We start from the raw sequence: 22,543 nt of genomic DNA on the forward strand, positions 1-22,543 counted from the left end.
GGAATTTTAAATCATGGGGTTTGACAGGTAACTCAGGTTGGAGTGCTGGAGCATTATTTAAATTAATAATAGGATTTTCTCTCTGGATTGAAAATTTGGTCTGAGAATCAGACACTTAGAATTTTAGAGCTGCAAAGTGTAGTCAAATCTTTTTATTGTATGCTCATGGAAATTGTTTTCTAGGGAAGCCAGGGGTATAAAATAGCGACAAGTCAGCATAAGAACTGAGAAGAATTAAGTTAAAACATATAATTTAGTGTATATGGTAGCACTCTTTTTTTTTTTTTTTTTTTTTTTTTTTTAATTTATTTTGAGAGACAAAGAAAGAGAGCACACTTGCAGGGGAGGGGCAGAGAGTGGGAGAGAGATAATCCCAACCAGGCTCCATACTGTTAGCATGGAGCCCGATGTGGGCTTGAATTCATGAACCCTGTGAGATCACGACCTAAGCCAAAATCAAGAGTCAGTGCTTAACTGACTTAGCCATGCAGGTGCCCCTATAATAGCATTTTTAATAGATACTATTCATATAGCTTTCTCCCCAGTTTTGTTTCTAGTACCTTCAAGGGTGTATGTGTGTATGTGTCTGTGTTCTGTGTGCAAACTGTCAATATTTAAAGGTTGGACCTCACAGGCCAAATAATTATTCAACCAAATTTTCCCCAGATACCCATGTCTAACAACTATACTTGAAAGTTCATCAGATGTCCACGTTTAACATTTCAGCGCAACAGGCTGACCCAATCATCTGACCGAGCCCCACGTCCTGTTATGTTTCTCGTTGCTCTCTGCTTAGTATCTGTCCCCACTGCCATTGCCTAGGTAAGGCCACGGTTAAGCCTCTAATAAGTCTTCTTGCTCTCCATCTCACCTCTCTAAACGATGCTGCACACAGCAGCCAGGGGTCAAATTTCAAGGGGTCAAATTCATGATATTTAGTTGCTTAATACCCTTCACTGGTTGTCCAGACTCAAGATAAAACATCAAATGCCTTAGTGCGGAAGTCAGAAGGTTTCTCTCTCTCTCTCTCTCTCTCATTTTTCTCTTTGTGAGTTAATATAAGGTACGTGTGATGGATTAAATGGTTCCGAAGGAGGGACAAATGGATGAAACAAGAAGTGCTAATTGCAAGAGAGATATTTGAGAAAAAGTCCTAACAGAGTGAGTCCTGGAAGATGGCAATTCTCACTCACCTTCAGTGTCTTATACATACTGTTCAAAATGCCTGAGAAAGGACCCACCCTTGCTTCACCCAGACGATTCTAACTCATTACTCCTTGTCTCCGAGTTGAATGTTCTCTTCCCAGGAAACCCTTTCTGACGTTCAAAATGTGCCTGTGCCCTCAACCTTGTGTGCACCACGTCGCATGTGCTTATATGTTATAATTTTATGCTGACTTCTCTGTGTGTCCCACTGTGAGCTCTCTATCCTACCGTGCTGGAAGCCGAGCTCTCCCAGCCTGATGGCAAGGCCCAGGCTGTGGACGGATTGGTGACTGCAAGGCGGCCCGCCAACAGGGAAGCTTCTTGTACTCCCACTTTTAGGTAATTTGGCCTGAATAAAAGTACCTGGGGTGTTGTCTGTTGGGGAATTGACCTCAGCAGGCCCCCTGGGAAAAGAACCATTAGGGAAGACAATAAGGTTCCGCGAGAAATTGAGCGGCCTTACATTTAGCCCTTGCCTTGTCTTATGGAGACTCCTCTGCTTACAGGAAGGATAACCTCATGCATTTGCCAGCAGAAGTGGCCAACAAAGGAGAGACATATGGATTTGAAAGCCCTACTCCAGCAACTAAGGAGTGTATCTCTGGGCACAGGTGACTTCAACCCCTAGGCCCACCTGGCCCTCCGGAGGCATTCCAGATGATGACTGAACCTAGTTGGTTAAGGTACAGAATGGTCCATTAATTCCTAGGTTCACTGTCTCTCTGAGAATGTGTGAGGCATGGGTTTCTAAGGCTTTTTCGGCCCCTTCCTGGCACCTCGGACCGAGGCAGACACATTGTCCTTCTGGCCTCATGTGGTTAGGGGGTCATGTCCCAGTAACTCTTCCACTTGAGGTGTTGAGAAATGGAGGGCCTTTCATGCGAACAGCAAAGCAAATGCTTTATAGACTATAGATAATTATAGATAAACGCAGATGCATAATGGAATAATGTAATAAATTAATCAATAATCAAAGAGTATGCAGGAACATTATGAGAAAATCGCCATGTTATTTCTTAAAGGTTGATTACACATAGGAACATTTTTAAAATTAGGTAATGTTAGAAAAACACGGATGACGTATGCTACAAGGAAATCACTAGCAAATATAATGCCACGTTACAATAAATCGGCCAGATCAACTCACAGCGGTTGTCTGTGTCCATTTTTATTTTAGTTTTTTATTTTCTAGTTTTTTATTTTAGTTTTCTTTTATTTTCACCGATGCCGTCCTTCCTCGGGAACCCCTGGGCCTGGTGGAGCTGGACTCTGGAACTACCTGTAAGGACCAGGCTCTTCTCAGCATATGACCAGTGTGTGGTACATGGTAGATACAAAGTAAGTGTAATTGTTAATTAAATTCATACAGTAGGTAATAGAAAAGATGCATCTGCTTGGTGATAGTAAGTGGTGGTGAGGAGTGCTTCTCATAAATTTAACTTACGAGGTAAAGATTGGCAATAAATGGTAGGATAGAGAGGGAGGAACATACATTAAAAAAAAAAACAACAGTGAAAATAGATTTTCCAATCTTTCCAATATGGCTTCCTGGTCATATTGCTAGTATTCTGTCTCTGTTCCAAGAAAATCCCATTAAAAGAAATTTTGACTGTAGCAGAACGAGCCTTAGGAAGTGGGGCAGTTCCTTTTCGAATTATACTGTTCAAAGCTTAATTATGAAAAGCAATTGTCCTCGGGAAAGGCAGCTGAGCTAGCTCAGCTGTCCTAACATGGTCTTTTGACCCCAGCCTCAGTGCAATTGCTTGGAACGTGTTGGTTTCTAATTACTGGCCATAGAAACATGCATTAGATGTCGATGAGAGTTGCCAAGAATTGCTGTACACAACAGAAACCCAGATTCTTCCCCAGTGGTCAGCGCCCAGCAGCTGGGCTCAATTTTTCTATTTCAAGTTAGTAATGCCTGTAATTGCTGTGTGATTCTACGTGCGATTCTTCTTCCTTGTCAGAATCTCCATTTACGGCTCCCATCAGAACCCTGAAGCTAGTAAATTCATGGGGATTGTTCCCGTGGTTTGTTTTGAAGTGGCAAGAATTATGAAAGCAATTCAGACTCTCTTTCTGGTTATTTTTCCTTCCTAGTGTTTAGTCTCCCTAACTTGAGCAACAGTTTAACATGATTGTGCAAGTCGTGGAACCTCTGTCAGGCTCCCATAAACGTGAAATGGATGGTATCTATTATCAGAGACTCATACAACTTTCATATTTTACTCTCTATATTGAGTGGCCAGTTATTACCCTTTTTATACCAAAATGGCTGCCTGTTAAACTGCCTAACACTTGCAAGAAAGCAAACACAACCAACATTCAATGTTTTACCATAAAAGCAAGAAATGGAAATGACCTTTCTGGTCAGTCTCTCTACCCCCTTGTCAAGTCCCCAGAGGAAGGATGCACTAAATGCTTCATGGTTTCTTGCCGGTGATGAATTAGAATGTCTCAAACTTCCCGTAGGACGCTGACAGATGGAGTTCATCTGACACATGGTAGGTTACAAGGCATATGCTGCAAAGATAAGGGAGGCGAAGCCGAGAAAGACAATGTGAGTTTGATGGAATTTTAATAAAACATTGACAGTGTGGTGTTTTCTGAAACTAAACTTTTTTTTTTCAGTGCAATAAAATGCCTTAGCCTTCCTTTGCCTAACTCTATTTTTCCTCATAAAATATATTTAGACTTGGAGCTAGTGACAGGATTCTCGAAGACTTAGTTCTTTGAAAAACAATTCTGAAGGTGCCACTAAAGGACTGTTGAGTGATTCTTCCCTCAGGGCATTTCACCAGTAAAGACTGCAGATTCATCTATTTGTCTGTTTGTTTCTAGTCCCTTCTGGTTAGAAAACATAAACCAAATAATCAGGAATAGTATTTACAATGGAAATAAAAGATGAGTGATGGCACAAGGTACAAGTTTTGCATGAGACTACATGAGTACTGAAAGGAGGTTAATTTTTATACATGAGCTAAGATGTGAGGTGAGACAGGACAGGAAGCAGAGAATGTATGCCATTTCAGGCACTTTAAACAATAATACATGTCGATTTTGACTCAGTTATCTAAATATTTTAGTGGGAAATATACTTGGGGACCCGCAAGATTTGAATAATGAAAATAGTTCTCTGTTTCATTATGCTAGCATAGACTTGCCTTGGTACAGCACTGCAGCCTGGGGAAAGCTTTCTCTCTTTTTATATATGATTTATGATGTATTGCTCATGGCTGAGGGTGACAATGGTGGTCAAAAGGGAAGTTTTTGAGTTAAACTAAAAAGGAAAGGAGAAAATGAATCCACGATCTCCACTTGTCCGAATTTCTAGTTCTGACAGAGTTGAGATATCCAGTCTGTTCAGAAAGGTCGAATATAGCATATTATGCCCTTTTAATTTTTTAACGGAGGCGATTTCTATCATGATGGCTTAAAATAACTTTGGATAAACTGGAATCAGAAATCATTATAAGGCAGAAGAATAGAAGCCTTTAGTTATCACAGAGTTGGTTAGTTTAAGTTTTTTTATAATCTTTTTGATGTTTATTTATTTTTGAGAGAGAGGGAGACAGAGCACGAGTAGGGGAGGGGCAGAGAGAGAGGGAAACACAGAATCCAAAGCAGGCTCCAGGATCCGAGCTGTCAGCACAGAGCCTGATGTGGGGCTCGAACTCACGAGCTGTGAGATCATGACCTGAGCCGAAGTCTGACGCTCAACCGACTGAGCCACTCAGGTGCCCCCAGAGTTGGTTAAAGATACATTTATAACTAAATAAAACTCCATGATTTTAAGTAGAAAGTGGGCATTTTTATTTACTCTTTGGATGAGAGTTGGTATATGTTTTGGAAATGTGTTCAGTAATAAGTGCAATTGTATATTTGTTTCATTTTGTAAGAATTCCTTTGAAATTTCAAAATTAGGGAAGTCAAAGTGGGAAGCTCCCTATTGCTCTTTCCCCTATAACCCACTCATTTATTGCATTTCTTTTCAAAATTTATTTCTAGCCTATGAAAAATACATTTGACCCTGAATAATGCGGGAGCTAGGGGCACTGACCACCCCTCTGCAGTTGAAAAATCCAAGGGTGACTTTTGATTCCCCACAAGTGTAACTGCCAATAGTCTACTGTTGACAGGAAACCTTACTTGGTCAATTAATACTTTGCATGTGTTATATGTATTATGTACTACAGTCCTACAATGAAGTAAGCTAGAGAAAAGAAAGTTATTAAGAAAATCATAAGAAAAGGAAAATACACTTAGAGTCCTGTTCTGTAAAAGACCCCCATGTAAGTGGACGTGTACACTTCAAAGCTGTTTGTTCAAGGGTCAACTGTGTATATTTAATATGCTCTCTGTAAATGGATTATGCAATACATATTGTTTCCTATTAGACACATACTCATTCCTATGCGATCATCTATTTTGGGAGCAATAGAAAACTACACGAACACATTGATTCTCTGCTATATAAAGAATGAATTATCATGCTTTCAATAGCCACCAATTTTGTTCTCTTTTTCTTCCCTATTTTAGAAATACTGTTGCAGGTTATTCTAGAGATTAACTTTAAAGACTTAATATACATGAACTTTAATTTTATGAATTATCACATTAACTCACTATCCACTATAAAAGAGGACATTAATATATACATCCTTTATTTCATTTCTTCTTTTTCCCTCTACCTCTTTGCATGATTTAATTATTATAAAATGCATATAGCATCCTGATTAGCAACATAGTTAATCTCCTCTCTCCTTTAGCTATTAGGTGACTTTAAAAATTGAAAACCATTTAAAATTTGTTGAGTGATTTATAATAAAGAGGCTCTTAACTAGGCTTTCTGCATACATTATCTCATTTAGTCTTCAGAAAAATGTTTGTCCAATATCTAAAGGCTGAAATACATTGACACCTGAGTATTTACAGGCATCTCAAAATTAGCATGTGTAAAATGCAACTCTCGATTCTTATTTTGATCATCTATTGCTGTAGAGCAAACTGCTCCTAAACTTAGTGTCTTCAAACAACCATTTTATTTTGTTCAGGGTCTTGTGGATTAGAAATTTGGGAAGGGATCATCAGACGGATGGCTCATCCCTGATCCACATGACATCAGCTGGGGTGTCTGGGACTGATGGATCCTCTCCCAAGATAGCTTTTTCTCTTATGTCTATGTCTGGCACCTTTGTTTTCTCTGATTCTGTCTCTCCACCCAACTCCAAGGTGCTTCATCTTCCATGGTCTTTCCATATGGCTTGGGCTTCCTTGTGGTATGGTAGCCTAGAGTAGACATACTTCTTACACGGGGATTCTAGTCCTAAGATTGAGTGTTCTGAGAGACAAAGGAGACGTTGCCAATCTCTTAAGGTATGGGCCCAGAAACTGGCACAGCGTCACATGTGTCATATTTCATGAGGTAAAACAGTCACAGAGACCACCCAGGTTCGAGGGGAAGGGCATAGCCCCACCTCTCAAAGGCATAAGTGCCAAGGAGGTTTGGGGGGCTATAAAAAGTTTGCTACAGTTTCCTATTTTGTAATTTCCCTTCCACAACTTTTTCTACCCCAGAAAAATCATTCTTTCAATCACTTTGGCCCAAAACATTGTAAGTAATCTTTCCTGCTGTTATTCTCTCTCACAGCCCATCTCAAAAAAAGAAAAAAAAAAAAAATCCTGTTGGCTATACCTTCAAAATATATTCATACTCTACCTACTAATTACCACTCCACAGCTACTATCCTGGTATAAAGTGTCAACATCTGTGTGTTCTTGACAACTGAAGAAATCTCATATCCCCTAACTATAGCTCTAGGTGATTGTGTTTAAGAAAAGGATAATTTCTGGCAATACAGTTGATCAGAGCATGTCACCAGAAGAGGAAGATTTAGGACTGAAGTCTTAAGAAGAGGAATTTAGCACATTTATTATTTTTTACTTTATAACATCAAAAGTTATAAATGCACATGGCTAAAAAGATCAGTGTTCAAATGAGTTTGAATTTTCTTTCACTTTTCTTTTTTTTACTTTTTGACCCTATTCCTAGACTGCATCATTTAAACCAAAAAAAAAAAGTTTTTTTAATTGAATTCTTTTGCTGATTATACCCATTACTAAATAATGTGTGTATCCAGTAATTTATCAACTCATATTTGTGGGGGCAATAATGCTAGATAATTCCATTTTCTAGTCTTCTTCTAACTATTTGGAATTTTTGAAGCATTGTATTTTATTTGCAGAAAATTTTTTAGGTATATAAATTAGCCGTGAAAAATGCGGGTCTAAAATTTTCATTTTCATTATGCCTCAAATGTGTTTCACTATGTGTGAAATATATGCTCTCTCCTTTGTATTTTAACATGCACTCTTTTATATGTGAATAATAGATTACTTATTAAAAAAAGACACATTCAATACTTTTGGGGATGTATAAGGAATACATCTTTTTAGTTTTGTTCTTTTTTCCCAGCAAAACTATAGGTCTCTGAATTTAAAATTGAGGTTCTAAATGACTTCAAACATCACAAATCATGCATATCCTGGGGCACATTCTTATTTAGTGTGGGTTGTAATCAGGATAATGAAAAACATCACTATTTTTGTTTGGTCTTTGGAGATTCGATAACGAGAGAGCCATAACTAGGTTCAGGTGTTTTAACAAGAGAGGCATATCATTCATATGCTGTTAAAATTGGTGTACTGTCTGTTTACACAATAATTATCATTAAGTTATTATTTTTTTCCTAACAAATAAGATTGCCTTACACATCCAGCTCAAGTGATGGTCATGATCAAATTACTTTTTATATTACTCCTAAATTAGGAAGACAGCCAGGTGACTCCATCAAAGTTTAGAGTAATTTCTTTGACTCCATCAAAGTTTAGAGTAATTTCTTTAACATCTCCTGCAGGTGGTGAAATGTTTAATGAATGTGGCACATGCTTAACTATCCAGCATCTTGGTAATGAATACCATAAATACATATATAGTAGGTAGAAAAATCTATGAAAGTTATTACATATTTATCTTATTTTGATAAAAAAACATTATGTGAAAGTGAGCAAAAAAAATCAAAAAATCAGAAAAGGCTTTCATCCAAAACTCGAAACGTTGATCTGACTGTCAGGGCAACTCAAGAGCGTCGTGTCATGGTCCAACAGGGAAGTGCGATCTCTTGTTTTCCAAACGATGGAACCTGTGTTTTTCATGTAGGAGATGAGTGACCCACAGAAGGTGTGGAAAGTGTTCATCTCCCCATGTTGCTGTTAGAACATTTGGCTTCCTGTCTCCCGTAATTTTAAGGTATTGAGTTGTTGCCATCATCCAACAACCCCTGACTCAAGAACCAGCTTTCACCCTGTTGTTCAGTTGCTTGGTTCTTCTCCCTTTGTCTGTGTCTTCATGCAATTGTTTTTTGTTTGTTTTTTTTTTGTCTCTTCTCATCCTGAGTTCTCCAGCGAGCCTTCCTACAGTGTGACCAGTCATCCAACGTACATTCAGTATGAGGTCCTATTGAAAGGCTCATACAAACACACATACATACTGCATCTGAATATTGTTTTGCGTTTTCATCATTGTGTACGTGATGGATATTGATATTGATGACTCTGATTTCCACTAATTTTAGGTGTGATTTGAGATAAGTTATTCCACCTAAAGGTCACTTTCAGCTGTGAAATGAAAGTAATACCTATACGTTTCTCATAGTGCTATTGTGAGGATTAATAAGCTATGCAATATACTCAAATGTTTTCTATTTCTATTGTGGTTATTATTATTACTATCATTATTATTATTACTATCATTATTACTACATGTGTAAGTTCTATCAATACCCTGGGATAATATATTATCTGGGGCTAGCCAGAGGGATTTTCATCTTGGCCCATGGTCTGCCAAGGAGTTAAAGATAGAATTTAGGATGTTTGTGAACTTGTATGGAATAAATATTATTTACATCTTCACTAATCTGTAAGGTTACTTTCCTTAAGGGAAATTTAGCATTGTCTTCCATTACGAATGTAGGCAAAAACTCTTAGTATTGAGCATTACCTGTGGTGTTGGTATCAACAGATACCATTGATATTTTTTGGCACATTATACCTGTGCGTATATAAAATACAAAGGACAGAGCATGTGTGTATTTATAATTATATATTTTTATATATACTAACATATATAATTAAAATATATATATTATAGAATATATAATTTATGCTTATAACTATAACCAAAAACAAATAGCTATTTTATGTGATCTGAGTCTTACAGTTTCCAACTGGCCGACTCTGGTAATGCTTTGCCCAGTGGTCATTTAGCCACCAAATGATGATGTCACATGGTCTCATAGGGAATTCAAAACGTCTTGCAGAATTTTGATGTTCCTTGAGAGGAGTCAGTCCTCATCTTATGAGGTGAACGATGGAAGCTTTAATTACATTTGCAACAATAAATCCTTGGGAATAGATATTTCAAGCCTTGTAACTTTCAAAGAAAATGTTGAAAATTTTGGTTGTCCAATGTGACATGCGTGTTGCTTTGTCAAAAGTCGCTCCTGAGTTTCACGCTCTTATTTAGGATAAGCACCTATAGTTTTCACAACGATCGCTCTGAAAAGATAAAATTTAGGGGCACCTGGGTAGCTCAGTCAGTTAAGCATCCAAGTCTTGATCTCAGCTCAGGTCGTGATCTCAGGGTTGTGAGTTTAAGCCCCACGTTGGGCTCCACGCTCTGAGCCTACTTAAAAAAAAATTAACCTTGCCTTGCCTATGTAATAATTATATTTCTTATTACCTAACATGTTAACAAACAAGCACATTGTTACTCTGTCATGCATATATATTTTAAAATATTTGATGACATTTCTATATCATTTTCTCTGTAACCTTTGTATTTTATTAGCAATGCTATTCTAAAAGGGGGATCCATAGGCTTCACCAGACCTAACCAAAAAAGTTTCAGAATTCTTGACCCAGAGAATTGAATTTATTTAACATTTACAGATAACATCAGTGCAATTTCATCTACTTTGGGGTTCTTACTAATGTCCAATTTACCTATTTTTTCTTTGATTGGTTTTTAAGAGACAAATGCAAATTCAAAACCTAATAGTTCTTTTTTCTTTGTTAATATTTATATTACATCAGTGAGCCTAGGAAGAGCAATTTGCTGTAGGCTCTGTTCTTTCTAATACTACCGTTTATGTTTCTCTTTAATATTTGTTTTCTTTCTTCTGCCATCTTATGCCTACTAATTTATGTCGACTGACATTTTTATGAAGAATCTTCTTTTAAGTACTTGTAATTTTCCCAGTTGCAAGCCCTTGGTTTCTATAAGACTAGTTTCTTCAACCTCTAATTCATGTTTTCCTTTTGTGTTTATTTAGAATTTTTATATAGTTACTACTATTATTATTCACTAGAAATGTGGAACTATTTCAAAGGTAAAAAAATACTGCTACCTCCCTGTTGGTGGGAATTTTTATTATGATGTCCATTCATTCATCAAAGCTCTTTGAAACGTAATCATTCATTATGTATTCTGTGAGCACCCACTGTGCTTTACTTGTGACAAGTCTTCCCTGACGGTATAAACAGGTAAGATGATCTTTATTTCTGGTGTGCCTGGGTGGCTCAGTCGGTTGAGCATCAGACTTTGGCCCAGGTCTTGACCTCAGAGTTGATGAGTTTGAGCCCAGTGTGGGGCTTTGTGCTGACAGCTCAGAGCCTGGAGCCTACTTCGGATTCTGTGTCTCCTTCTCTCTGCCCCTTCCTTGCTCACTCTCTCTCTCTCAAAAATAAATAACAAAAACATTAATTTTTTTTTAAAAAGATGATATTTACTTTCAAAATGTTTAATTTTGAAGGGGAATATAGGCATGTGACATATAACCATGAAAATTAACAATGATAAGGGGTATAGGAAAGGAATAAAAAGGCAAATGTTCAAGCCTATCTTTTTTTCTCCTTCATTTCTTTAGAAAAGTTTTTATTTAAACAAATTATAGCATTGTACTGAATTAACATATATAGAAATAATATGAAAAAAATGGCTGCACAGAAAATAAAGGGTGGGGGAAAGGCCCTCTGTACATAAGAGTAAAAACTGATAAATAAAGAAGTACTAGGAAAGATATCATTTCATAACCACTGTGGTGATAATTAATCCTGGCAAGAATACCAATGATTGTTAACAATTATTGGAGAAAAAATTTTAGAAACAAGATTGTCATGTAGTGTCAATGTGTCTCCTAACATATACCGATTTATATACAAATGATAAAAGATATCTTTATAGCATAAAATAATAACAGCTAAGTTCAAAATAAAACAAGACAGGCCTATCATTTATTTGGAATGGCTTAATGCCTAAAGGTATAATTACTCCCCAATTAATATATAAATATAATAAACTTCCAATCAAATTTCCAGGGGAATTTTTTAAAGGTTAAAAAAAAAAAAAAGAAATACGTTTTTCTAAGATGTGTATTCTTTTCCTTGTAGCCAACCTAAAAGTGTCCTCAGTTTTTTCCCCATTGAGTATTGGGCATACATTTTTGGCATATAACTGTTACCCAGTTAAGGAAGTCTCTTGTTGTTGAGACATTTTTAAATCATAAATTAACATTCATGCCCTAAAATATATTTTCCTACATCTACTGAGAAAATTGTTGTGATGAGGTATGTTTATACTTTTGCTTATGTTGAACCATTATTGTATTCCTGGTATAAACTCTAATAATTTAATATGATTTAAAAAATATATTGCCGGATTTTCTTAGCTAATTTTTTATTTGCATACTTGCATCTATATTTATATGTGATTTTTTGGTATTACCTTTACTCGGTCTTAAAACTATGCTATATTAGCCTTCAAAATAAACTGGGTAGCAAGTTTTATGAGACAACTTGCATGAGATTAGCTATTTCTCTAATATTTGATAAAACATCTGTAAAACAGATAAATTTCAGTATTTTTTAATTCTTTCCCTTTAAAAATCATTGGTATCTTTAACAAATGGAGTTGGGAGAATTCTCCGTTTATTTACAACACTGAAATCATACTTTAATTTGGAATAAAAGATCTCAAAACCCTTACTGACTTTTTAAATAACTTATTAAGTGAAATCTATTTATTTCTTGTTCATAGTGTTCACTATCCCATTAGCAACATAATTATGCAAATTGAAAGACGTATAAACAGTGTTAGGGAAGTACTCAATTGCTTCAGGGAACTTGTTGAATGTGTTAGGGAGAAATAACAAAATTTCATCCCTTTAAATGTCAAAGCTGTTCTTAAAGGGATCATTACTTATGAACAAGAAATTCTGAGTTGAAGTGGATAATTATGACAATTGTCATGACTGTCCCTTGAAATGGGTTTCATTCTTTAAAGAATCTAATTCTTTTACATTGGTGTTACTAATTACTCTTCTAACATGGGGACCAGTGCTATCACCTTGTATATCACTGGGAAAAAGAGATTAAAATTGATATTAATGCCTTTTTTTTTTGCAATGGATAACATTTTAAAGAGTTGTTGGTCAAGATTCAAAGTAGTTTTTAAAAATGAAAAATCAAGTTATGTCATGAAAGATGGCATTACCTATTTCAACAAATCAAACTGGAAAAACAATTCTTAGACTTGTTGACTTTATGCCATTACATGTTCAGCCAGTATACCAGCTCCTAATGTTAATGTTGAGTATATTTTTCCATTAATGAATGTTCAGGGGGAAAAAGAATGGAATAAGTTGATATGGCCACTATGCAATGTATATGGTATACAGACTGTAATTGAAAGGACTTCTATAAACAAATTCTGCAGAGGCGCCTTTGTGGCTCAGTCGATTAAGCATCTGACTCTAAATTTTGGCTCAGGTCATGATCTTGTGGTAGTGAGATCAAGCCTTGCATTGGGCTCTGAGCTGAGTGTCAAACAGAGGGCCTCTTTCTCTCCCTCCCTCTGTCTCTGACCCTTCTCCCTCCGCCCCTTTTCTCTCTCAAAACAAATAAGTAAATAATGTTTATAAAAAATTTCTGCAAAGCAAGAAACTATTAAAAAGAGCCTTACTAGGGAATATAACAGAATGTATAATTAAAGAATTATGTAGTTTAGATACTTATACTGTAGTGAGCAGGGAGAGTTTTGACTTATACTATTTTGGTCTAATCTCCATGGATTTACAGTATAATTCTAGGGAAGGGAATTCAGACAAAAACTAGGAAAGCTATTTTACTAAAAAAAAGTGTGAGACTTGGAGATTGAGAGATTTCCCTTTTTTGGTTCCCAGTGTAATAGAATTATAGTACATTGGCATCACATATTACCCATCACATATGTTGGGGCCATATTGGAGTGTCCTTGGATATTGTGAAAGAGTGAACTGGCAAAAAATGTACTCTCTGGAATAGTAAACACCTTCTATGTTATCTCTACCTTTCATAGCTTTGAGCTATTTACATCTCTGTGAGTTATATAAAACAGATAATAATATAAATGATTCTTGTCCATAGATATGGAAATTAATTGCGCCCAGTAGAATGCAATAGGTTATTACCCTATGGATAGACTCATTTGCTTCTATTGATAAATTCGTTTCAGCATTTGTTCCTAATATATGTGTTGTACTTTGGATTCTCCTTTAAACAGTTGGAACATTTACTGGTTTTCCCATTAATTAGTGAGTTAAATAAACCTGCGACAATGCGCATTTTGTACATGTGTAAAAGTCATGATTATGGTGTCTTTCACAGATAATCATTTATCATGTTTGGATAACATTCGCTGAGATGTGCAGTGGACTCACCTGAGAGCCAGGTTAGCTGAGTTGCCAGAAAAGTGCACCTGATGGGCTGCATAAACCCAGGCACGTCTTTCCTTTACTTGCAGAGGTGAACGTGAGTGAGAATAGAACTTGAATTTTGCTCAAACTCTATTTCTCTCAATTTTCCTCCCCTCTGCTAATTTTGGATTTTGTGTCTATCATCGGTTTGTTTATAGATGAAAAGTTAGTCCCAACTGGTGGCAGCAATGACTGGAAATTTTGTTTTATAATCTAAACATTTGGTGATCTTTGTACATGGATTCATGGTTTCCAGAGATCTAATTTTGGTTTGGAGAGAGATGACAGAGAATCTGGATTGTTAGTCAGGTGTCATTAGAGTTCAATTCAATTAAGGATTTTGTGGCTGTTGAAAAGGAACACAGCTCACCGAGACAGTGAAAAACAAGTATGTCTCCTCTTTTTATACTTGTCTGATACTTGAAAACAAGTATCAAAATTCATTTCTAGGGGAATTACCTCTATTTTTCAGTTTCTGTTCATGTGTAAGGGGGTTTGTCTTCTACCCTCACCCTTAGTCCAAAGGTGGGCATGTGACTAAGACCCAGCAAAAAAAAAACAAAAAACAAAAAACAAAAAACAAAAAAACAGGCATCCGATCTCCAGTGACTAGTTTAGGGAACAACATGTGACCCAACCAGAGCCAATAAGGATTAGGGACACTCTTGTAGGGACTCTTGTGAAGTAGAAACCAGAGTTGCCAGCTGTATTTGAACCTGAAAAGATTTCACTTTGAACTTGCTGCCAGGCATGTTTCTATCATATGAATCCTGAGAATGAAGTTCAAAAGAACAGAGCCAAGAAATCAAGGGAAACTGAATCCTGAGGACATCAGTAGAGCCCCTGCAATAACCCTGTTGTCTGAACCGAGGCCTCATGTCGGATTTGTCAATCCCATGGGTCAGTACTTCCCTTGTGTTGGTTAAAACAGTCACTTTATATTTATTTTTCACTTTATCTCAGACGATTCCATGCAATAACAGAAGGTTCTCCATCCCTGGAGCCTTCTTTTATGCTAGTCCACTAAGTATACATTTACCTCTCTGTGCCTCTATTTCTTCGTCTGTAAATAATAATAATAATAATAATAATAATAATAAATGATATGTGGTACTTCAAGGAGTTATAAATATTAAGTGATGTAATAAATAGAAAATCATGAATGTGTTTCACAATGCTGAGGTGAAAGCGGCATCTCCTAACTTAATTTTTCAAACTTAAATTCTATCAGATTTGAAATCACTCTTTACTAGGGTCAAAGACACCCGGTACTAGTCAATACTGGGGACAACATTTCCTCTTTACCATGATATACACTTCAATAAAATGTTTAATGAAGACCTTGTCTTTGGCCCGTCATTATTAGTGATGGAAGCTCTTAGCACAAGCCTATATGGTCCACTAAAGTGTGACGGTTCCACAGCCTCTGTGCTAAGTATGGACGCCAGCCTGCTTTGGGCAGCTCCTAAACTATGGTGATTATTGTTTAGTCGCTCCAGCAAACACAGCAGTCCATACCATCAGACGTGCAGCTGCACCCATGGGCACATCCTCGCAGGAAAATGACACTGATTGAAACATCGCCGTATTCTGTTTCTCAATTACCCTGTTAACCTTGGGCAACTCTTCCTCGGTTAATGAAGCGTCTATCTTAGCCCTTGCCCTTTCTGTCCCAGGAATACCTGGCTACATTTCCTCCCACGTGAGAACCTGGATAGGGTTGTAGAACAGATGTCTAAACATTCACACATTTTGGTTACTCTGCTATTAGGTGTGTGGTGTAGGGCTGAGGAAGGTCCATTCCCACTGCATTCGATATCCGTGGCACCCCTGAAGCACAGCCCTGTACAAGCTGAATGATGATCCCTAATTGTGAGCTTTGGTTGTGAGCATTACCATTCAAAATGTTTTTTAGTCAAATATTTCCTCTGCCTTTTCCTGACCCCTCCCCACCTCCAGGGACCACCAGAGCACTACTCAGAGCCTCCAACCCACACCTTCACTTAAAGCCCATCCTGCTCTATGTTCATTGTACACTGGATGTCTTTACTAGAATACAAAAAAGACCTGCTTTCAGGAAAATGTCCCTGAGCCCCTTCAGATTGTCTTCTGGTTGTCACGGGTGAAAGGTTGTGCAAGCTGGCGCAGACCAAGAGGTGATTTTACTATCTCCCCAGCTTTGAATTCTGTGTGCATCCAGAGGCTGGAGAGTGACCTGAATGCTAGTTAGAAGTATGTAAAGATTTCTTGCCTAAGCCTTAAAACTGAATGCCTTCCCTCCCCTCCCAGCTCAGACAAACCCCTTTCTCTGCCCTCCTTACCCTCTGGCTTCCTCCTATTGGGAAAGCAAGAGAAAGGAGAATGCTTTTCCCATTAACCTCCCCAAGGTGCACAGAGCTCACCAGGAAATGGCCAAGGTTACTACAAATATGCTAAAGCTCCTGTGTTAGTCACTCAGAGATGCTTGCAGGCTCACTGGTGTTGAGATGGAAAGGAAGGTAGGTCATTGGGGAAGAACTGGCTAAGCCAGGTCCTAGGACTGGGTCTTCACTTGATTTTTTTCTACTTTAATAAGCCCTTGAATACATGAATGAATATTTTTATACTCATTTTCCTTTCTTCTCCGAATGAATATTACACAGGATAATTATATTTTCAAAATTATGTTATCTTAGCAGATTGAAAGGACTCTGCATGATGGTGGATGTGCAACCTGCCTCCATGCACCTGCCCACCTTTTGGAAATCTAAAAATGTAGTCTGTTAAAGCTAAAGTTCACACTTTCTTTCTCAAGCTCCTGGAAGCCTCAAACCTCAACTCAAACCATGGCATGGATGGAGGATTCTATTCTTCTCTTTGAAGGAACACATGTATTTATGAAGGATAAACATCACTGATTATAAAAAAAATAGAGCTCTGCGGAAGATGTGCTCTTATGAGAATTAATGAAGTTCCTGGCCAGACAGAGATAATTCTTGGAGTAAATTTTTTTTTCTCAAAAAGAGTTGGAGGAGCATTTTCCGTTTGGCAATGAAACACAGATCCACGAAGACAGTGGAAGATAGTGGCAGTGGGCTAAGATTCCCGGACTGCTGGTGCAATTTTGTGAGGTGCTGACTGTGGACACAGGCTTTCTGGGGGACATGGAAGGAGGATGCCCTGGACACAGTTATTGGTCCTGGGATTTCAGAAGTTATTTGGGGTGGCTGTCTCTGTGTCTGATTTTTTCTGTCTAGAAAACTCACACGCTTAGAGGCTGTAGGAAAGCTGCAGGAATCTAAGGGATCTTCTTGGACTTGACTGAGGTGCAGCCCAAGCATGAAGTCAATCCTGACCCTGATATGATGTGTTGAAGGGGATCTTCTGGACCTTGTTTTTCCTCTGGGGTAAAAGCCAGTGAAACCATCTCTGAACCTTAGTTCTCAAATGAATTTTGAGATGAGCCTGTTCCCCCTCGGCAGAAATTGAGGTGTCTTCTGTCCAGTGCTGTCTGTCAACTCTTGCCTACATTAGAATCTGAAAGACCCTCAGAAATTAGAGTACAAAGCGAAATGATTGGTGGCAAGTTCAGTAAAGTTCACATACACGTAGCGATTTTTTTTTTTTGGATTCAGTAGATTCCACATGCTATCCCCAGGAGTCTCACAATTACCCTGAGGGTTATACTCCTAAGAGACATCTCACAGAGGAATGTGAGACCTAGGAGACTGACACATTTGGTGGAAGACATTAACCAGAAATCTGTGTCCAAAACTAATTGGAAGTCCTTCCACTACATCCTACATGATCACATTTTGGACAACAGCCATGGACCGTGTCCATTTATTCATTCACTTCCTTGGTTTTTTGGGGGCGGTGGGGTTGTTTTTGGCTGGCAACCTCCTGGGAACTTCCTGGGTGTAATCTGAAATTGGCTCCCTATGCAGAGGGCAGAGAGAGGTGGAGGAAAGAGGCAGGCCACTCCAGATTGGTAGATGGCAGGTTTAAAAAGCAAGGGAACCTGCTGATGACATCTTTCTTGAGTGGCAATAAGATGAGTAGATCTCTGCACCTGCCTACCTGATCCTTAAGTTTATATAGAGGCCTTACTGGAGTTCAGTCACATATCCAATGCATATAGCCTCAACACCACATTTCTATCTCAAGGCTATATGCTTGGAGCAGCTTCTCGGAGTGAGGAAGATAAGGGGGGCACATCCCAAGGACAGGAGAGGTAGTGGAGAACCTCCAATTACCAGGGACCAGCTCGCATATCTTCTTGATGACTTCTTCTAACAATGGGCAGAACAGGAAATCTGCCATGTATGCCAGGCTCCCTTCCTATGGAGCGCCCCTGGTGTGAGCTTCGCTGGAAAGACTCGTATTAGCAATTTCTGTCCTCTGAGACCATGGACAAAGGAACTCATGGCAGGTGAGATTACAGGTAATCCTTAGAAAGCTCAGGGATAAACAAGTCAAAACCAACTTGTCAATGATCCCCCTTTTCCCCTTCTACCTGTCTCTACCTTGATTCTGAAAGACAATAAAAGAATAAGGGACTCAGACTCAACTCTGTCTCCTCTTTCTGGAGAAAGTGTAGAAATGGTAGTCATGACTTTCTACATCGGATTACTAGCACTTTGCATTCCTTACCTGTTGTTCATTTATAAGGGCATAACAGTATTTTCTTATAATATTTCTTCTTCGGAAAACTCAAAGAATTTCTTCCTCTACAAGGTCTTCAGTTGATGTTTCACTCAGTATTCCTCTGCTTAAGAAGGACACAGCATTGCAATCCTACAGGACAGAGCTGGGGCTCCTGCCTCTGATCAGTGGCTCTCAGGGGCTCCACACTGCTCTCTACATCAACCTGAACACAAAGGATTGGCTACCCCGCATGGGATGGGAAGGGGACAGATGATCAAGGGTTGGACACCTTTATTCCCCGCAAGTATCTGGAACCCTCTGGATAATCAAATTCAGGGACACTGAATCACTGTGTTTGAAATTATACCATGGAGCCATCTGCCACATGCACAAAGATTTGTCTTTTCTCCTGGAATGGTGATGTTCGAACCCATTCTGAGAGTGCCTGTCTCTTTGCCAGTGTAACTGCTTTGGAGAAGTGGGAAGAGGAAAGAAGAACCAGAGTCCAGTTGCTCTGTGGTCTGGGCCAAACATTCCCTCACCTGATTATTGTCACCAATTTCCCAAGTATTGATGAAGATGGTTTTCTCTTTAGAAGGTGGAAAATGACAAACAGAAACTGCATGCCACACAACCAGACAAGAAATCAAATGGAATTTCAAAAGGGGAGACACTTCTTTATTATCCGAAGATCCCTGAGGCCTGGGGCAAGGGGCATTTGGATGTGGATCTCAGATGCACGTCACAGAGTTATGACATAGTCGCACAGGGTTTCTGAGGGCAGTAAAGGTGCAGAAAGGGAAAGATGGTCACTCAGTCTCTCCCTGACCCTAAGAGATACGTCTACCCATCCTGGGCCTATGGCATCACCGTTCACTTCTCTCATCATTCCTGTTTTCCAGTTCCCTTGTTTCTTTGTATGTTTTTACCTGGTACAACTTCTATTCATTCCCATGTAACTCAGTGTGTGTTACATTAATGAGTCTGTTGCTGCTGTTGGAAATCAAAGCTCTGTGTAGAGCAAGCCTGAGAATTGTCCCTCAAGAGGAGTAAGAAGCTGCTTTGCTTGCCTACCGCCTCCTGTTTGTCATGGTCTGTAGGCTGCTTCAGAGCTATTAAGTCCCCTGAACTTCTGATGAGTCCTACGGGGAGACTAAGCCAGCTCCTGCTGCCAGAGAGCCCACCATAGGATGGTTACTGTGGGCACTGCAGAGGTATGAGCTGGTCACAGGGAGCATCACCTACAATTATCTAACACATTTCTCCTAAATCTGCCTCTACGTCCAGACTTGTGAGAAGGGAACTTAAATGTCAATGGTTTACTCTCCTAGGATTTAAGCAGCAGTCACATGATTAACTATATGTGTGTGTGTATATATATTATATAATAGTTATAGATAACTATATATGTATATAACTATATATTCCTTACCATATATATATATATATATATATATATATATATATATATCATGTGATTGTGATTGCTGCTTACATATCTCTGGTCTCTCTAGCCACCTTACTACACTGACTAGGAACCTCACTGATCAATTTCTTCACATCCATCATTCAATTTTTAAATCCACTAAAACTCCAATGTCGTTAGTTTAGCTTCCTAGAAAGGTCAGCGTGCATGAAGACATCATTTTGAGTGGAAAAGAATAACTTCAGGATACATTGTTTCCAAGAAAAACTGTTCCTCAGGGAACAGTGGTATTCTTTTTCTATGGCATTTCCTAAAATTTTGCGTTCGAAATTATCACTTTTTTTCCCTCAGCTTCAGAACTATGGCTGAAACGATTATATTTAATAGGCCAATATTTTCACTTTAATTCAAACATTAGTATTGCAGAAGAAAAATTTATATCCTAATTCATCAGCCCTTAAATCCTTCCCTACTATGTATGTATTACAGCAACCTGAGTGACTATGCACTTGTTATCCTACGTAGGCCACAGACTAAGTATGCTATTAGTGGAGAACTTTTTTCATGGCTCTGTCTACATTTTAATGGCCTCCTCTCCACACTGAAGCCCCCAGATGACTTATGCATCTCACTCATTTTCAAGGTCTTTCACTCCTGAAAGACTTAAGAGGGATTAAGGCAGAAAATTTGTCTGAAGTTGCTTAGTAACTTCTAAGTGTAAGGGTGGTTTTGAATAGGACTTTGTTTCTCCTCTTTTCCTGCAGAATTTTCTTAGGGTATCTGAGACGTAGCTGAACTCCCCATATTAGTATGGTGACTCATCAATCACTGCACACATGTGTATAAGCCTGTCAGCATAATGTCAATGCAAGATAATTATGCAAGGTCCTCTCACTCGTCCTCCCACAGCTGTGTTCTGAGGGACCCAGGGGACTTTTTTCTTTATTCCAGAAGGTACTGTTAAGATCTCTCAAGTTCCCTTCTCCGCTGGAGAGACGTGCCCCACAGTTTCCCTATATTTCAACCAGACACACACTTGTCAAAGAGAGTCACTCAGATATCATCACTACTGTTCCTAAGAAGCAAATAGTGGATAAGTCTTCTGAGTAATGAGACACCCTTCTCCCTCAAGTCATTAGCAGAAGTCACCGTTCCTCTTCTCCATCTCCCATGGTTCTGTAGAACAAACGTTCGACTCAGAGTTCCTTCAGCTGTGTACTCTCATATTCAAGCCTGAGGCTATAACATTTTTGACTGCTACAATCCAGTGGCTTTTTTCCAGTCTGCTCCCACTAATAACTCTCTTATAATATTTATAATACTGTCTATTAAGGCTAGAGTTTCTTTTCCCCACAGACACTGTCAAATTATCTTTCATCTTCATGCTCGCGCCTTACTTCTTTTCTGAGGGCAGACCTGTTGACAGAGAAGATTGCCACTGAACTTCTTTGCCAACATTACGCCCACCGTAGCTAAAAAAGGCTGTCCCATCTGTCTCGGCTTGGCTTCCAGCCACCAGTGCTGTCGATTCCAACGGCTGTCAGATGCGCAGCTGGAGTCTCACTCACCACATCAACCGGGGTGGATCTTGGGAATGCTCGCGGACTAGAGAATTTGCATCTGGGGGGCTTGTTTTGCTTTGGATGCTGAATTTATTCGTGTTTGTGGGGCAGGCGAGTTTCTGACCCCAGGGGTTGCAAGGCTTCATATTCTGAGAGCAACCCAGCCTCTTCAACCTAATAAAAATATCAGAGGGCTAAAGTTGTGTTTTAGAGGCACATTAGGTGACATTAACAGAATGATAACAGGGATGAAATGAGTTCAAGGTGGGCCAACATGAGTGATAGGTCCTTGAGACTGGTTCTTGCCAAGAGAATTGCTCTAAGGATTTTCACAATTGAAATGGACAGGTGCTATGCCAAAGACACAATGTCTGTTGTAGAGGCCACTTAATGTCATGTTGTAGGGAAGATGAAAGCAAGTAGGCAGGGATTCTTGAAAACCCAGAAGGCTGATGCCCTGTTTACCAAACTGGTTTAGAGAGAGTTTTCTAGGAAGGGAAGCAAACAGATATTCCTTTGTACTAGAAGGATAGAAACAAAATAGCCAATTTAGGAAATCAACCAAGACGAAATGGCTCTGGCAGTTCATAGAGGCCCAGGCATACTAGTTTACACTCAACAGCATTAAGATTAAAAAAAAAAAGTAGCCTCTATTATGAGTCATAAATTACATTGGTATAACACTTAACTCAGATCCCAGGAGAAAAAGAAGCTTCTCTTTTAAAGTGTGTGTGTGTGTGTGTGTGTGTGTGTGTGTGTGTGTGTGTATTTTATGATCCTATAATGGAAATGGGTATTACAGGAGTTACAGTTTGGAAAGAAAATTTGTAAGATTTTAGAACAAAACCACAGTGAAAATCTAGTCACACAGA

The 22,543-nt window shown here is 38.6% G+C and overlaps 1 long non-coding RNA gene across 1 annotated transcript; it reads left to right on the forward strand.

Moving 5' to 3' along the window:
* The first annotated feature begins 1,502 nt into the window (after nucleotides 1–1,502).
* On the forward strand, nucleotides 1,503–19,758 carry LOC123578750. The gene is made up of 3 exons (XR_006702498.1): nucleotides 1,503–1,545; nucleotides 13,969–14,112; nucleotides 16,733–19,758. It is a non-coding gene; the product is annotated as an uncharacterized LOC123578750 (long non-coding RNA).
* The last annotated feature ends 2,785 nt before the right edge of the window (nucleotides 19,759–22,543 follow it).

Source organism: Leopardus geoffroyi, chromosome A1, assembly GCF_018350155.1.
Source record: "Leopardus geoffroyi isolate Oge1 chromosome A1, O.geoffroyi_Oge1_pat1.0, whole genome shotgun sequence".
Classification (NCBI taxonomy): Eukaryota; Metazoa; Chordata; class Mammalia; order Carnivora; family Felidae; genus Leopardus; species Leopardus geoffroyi.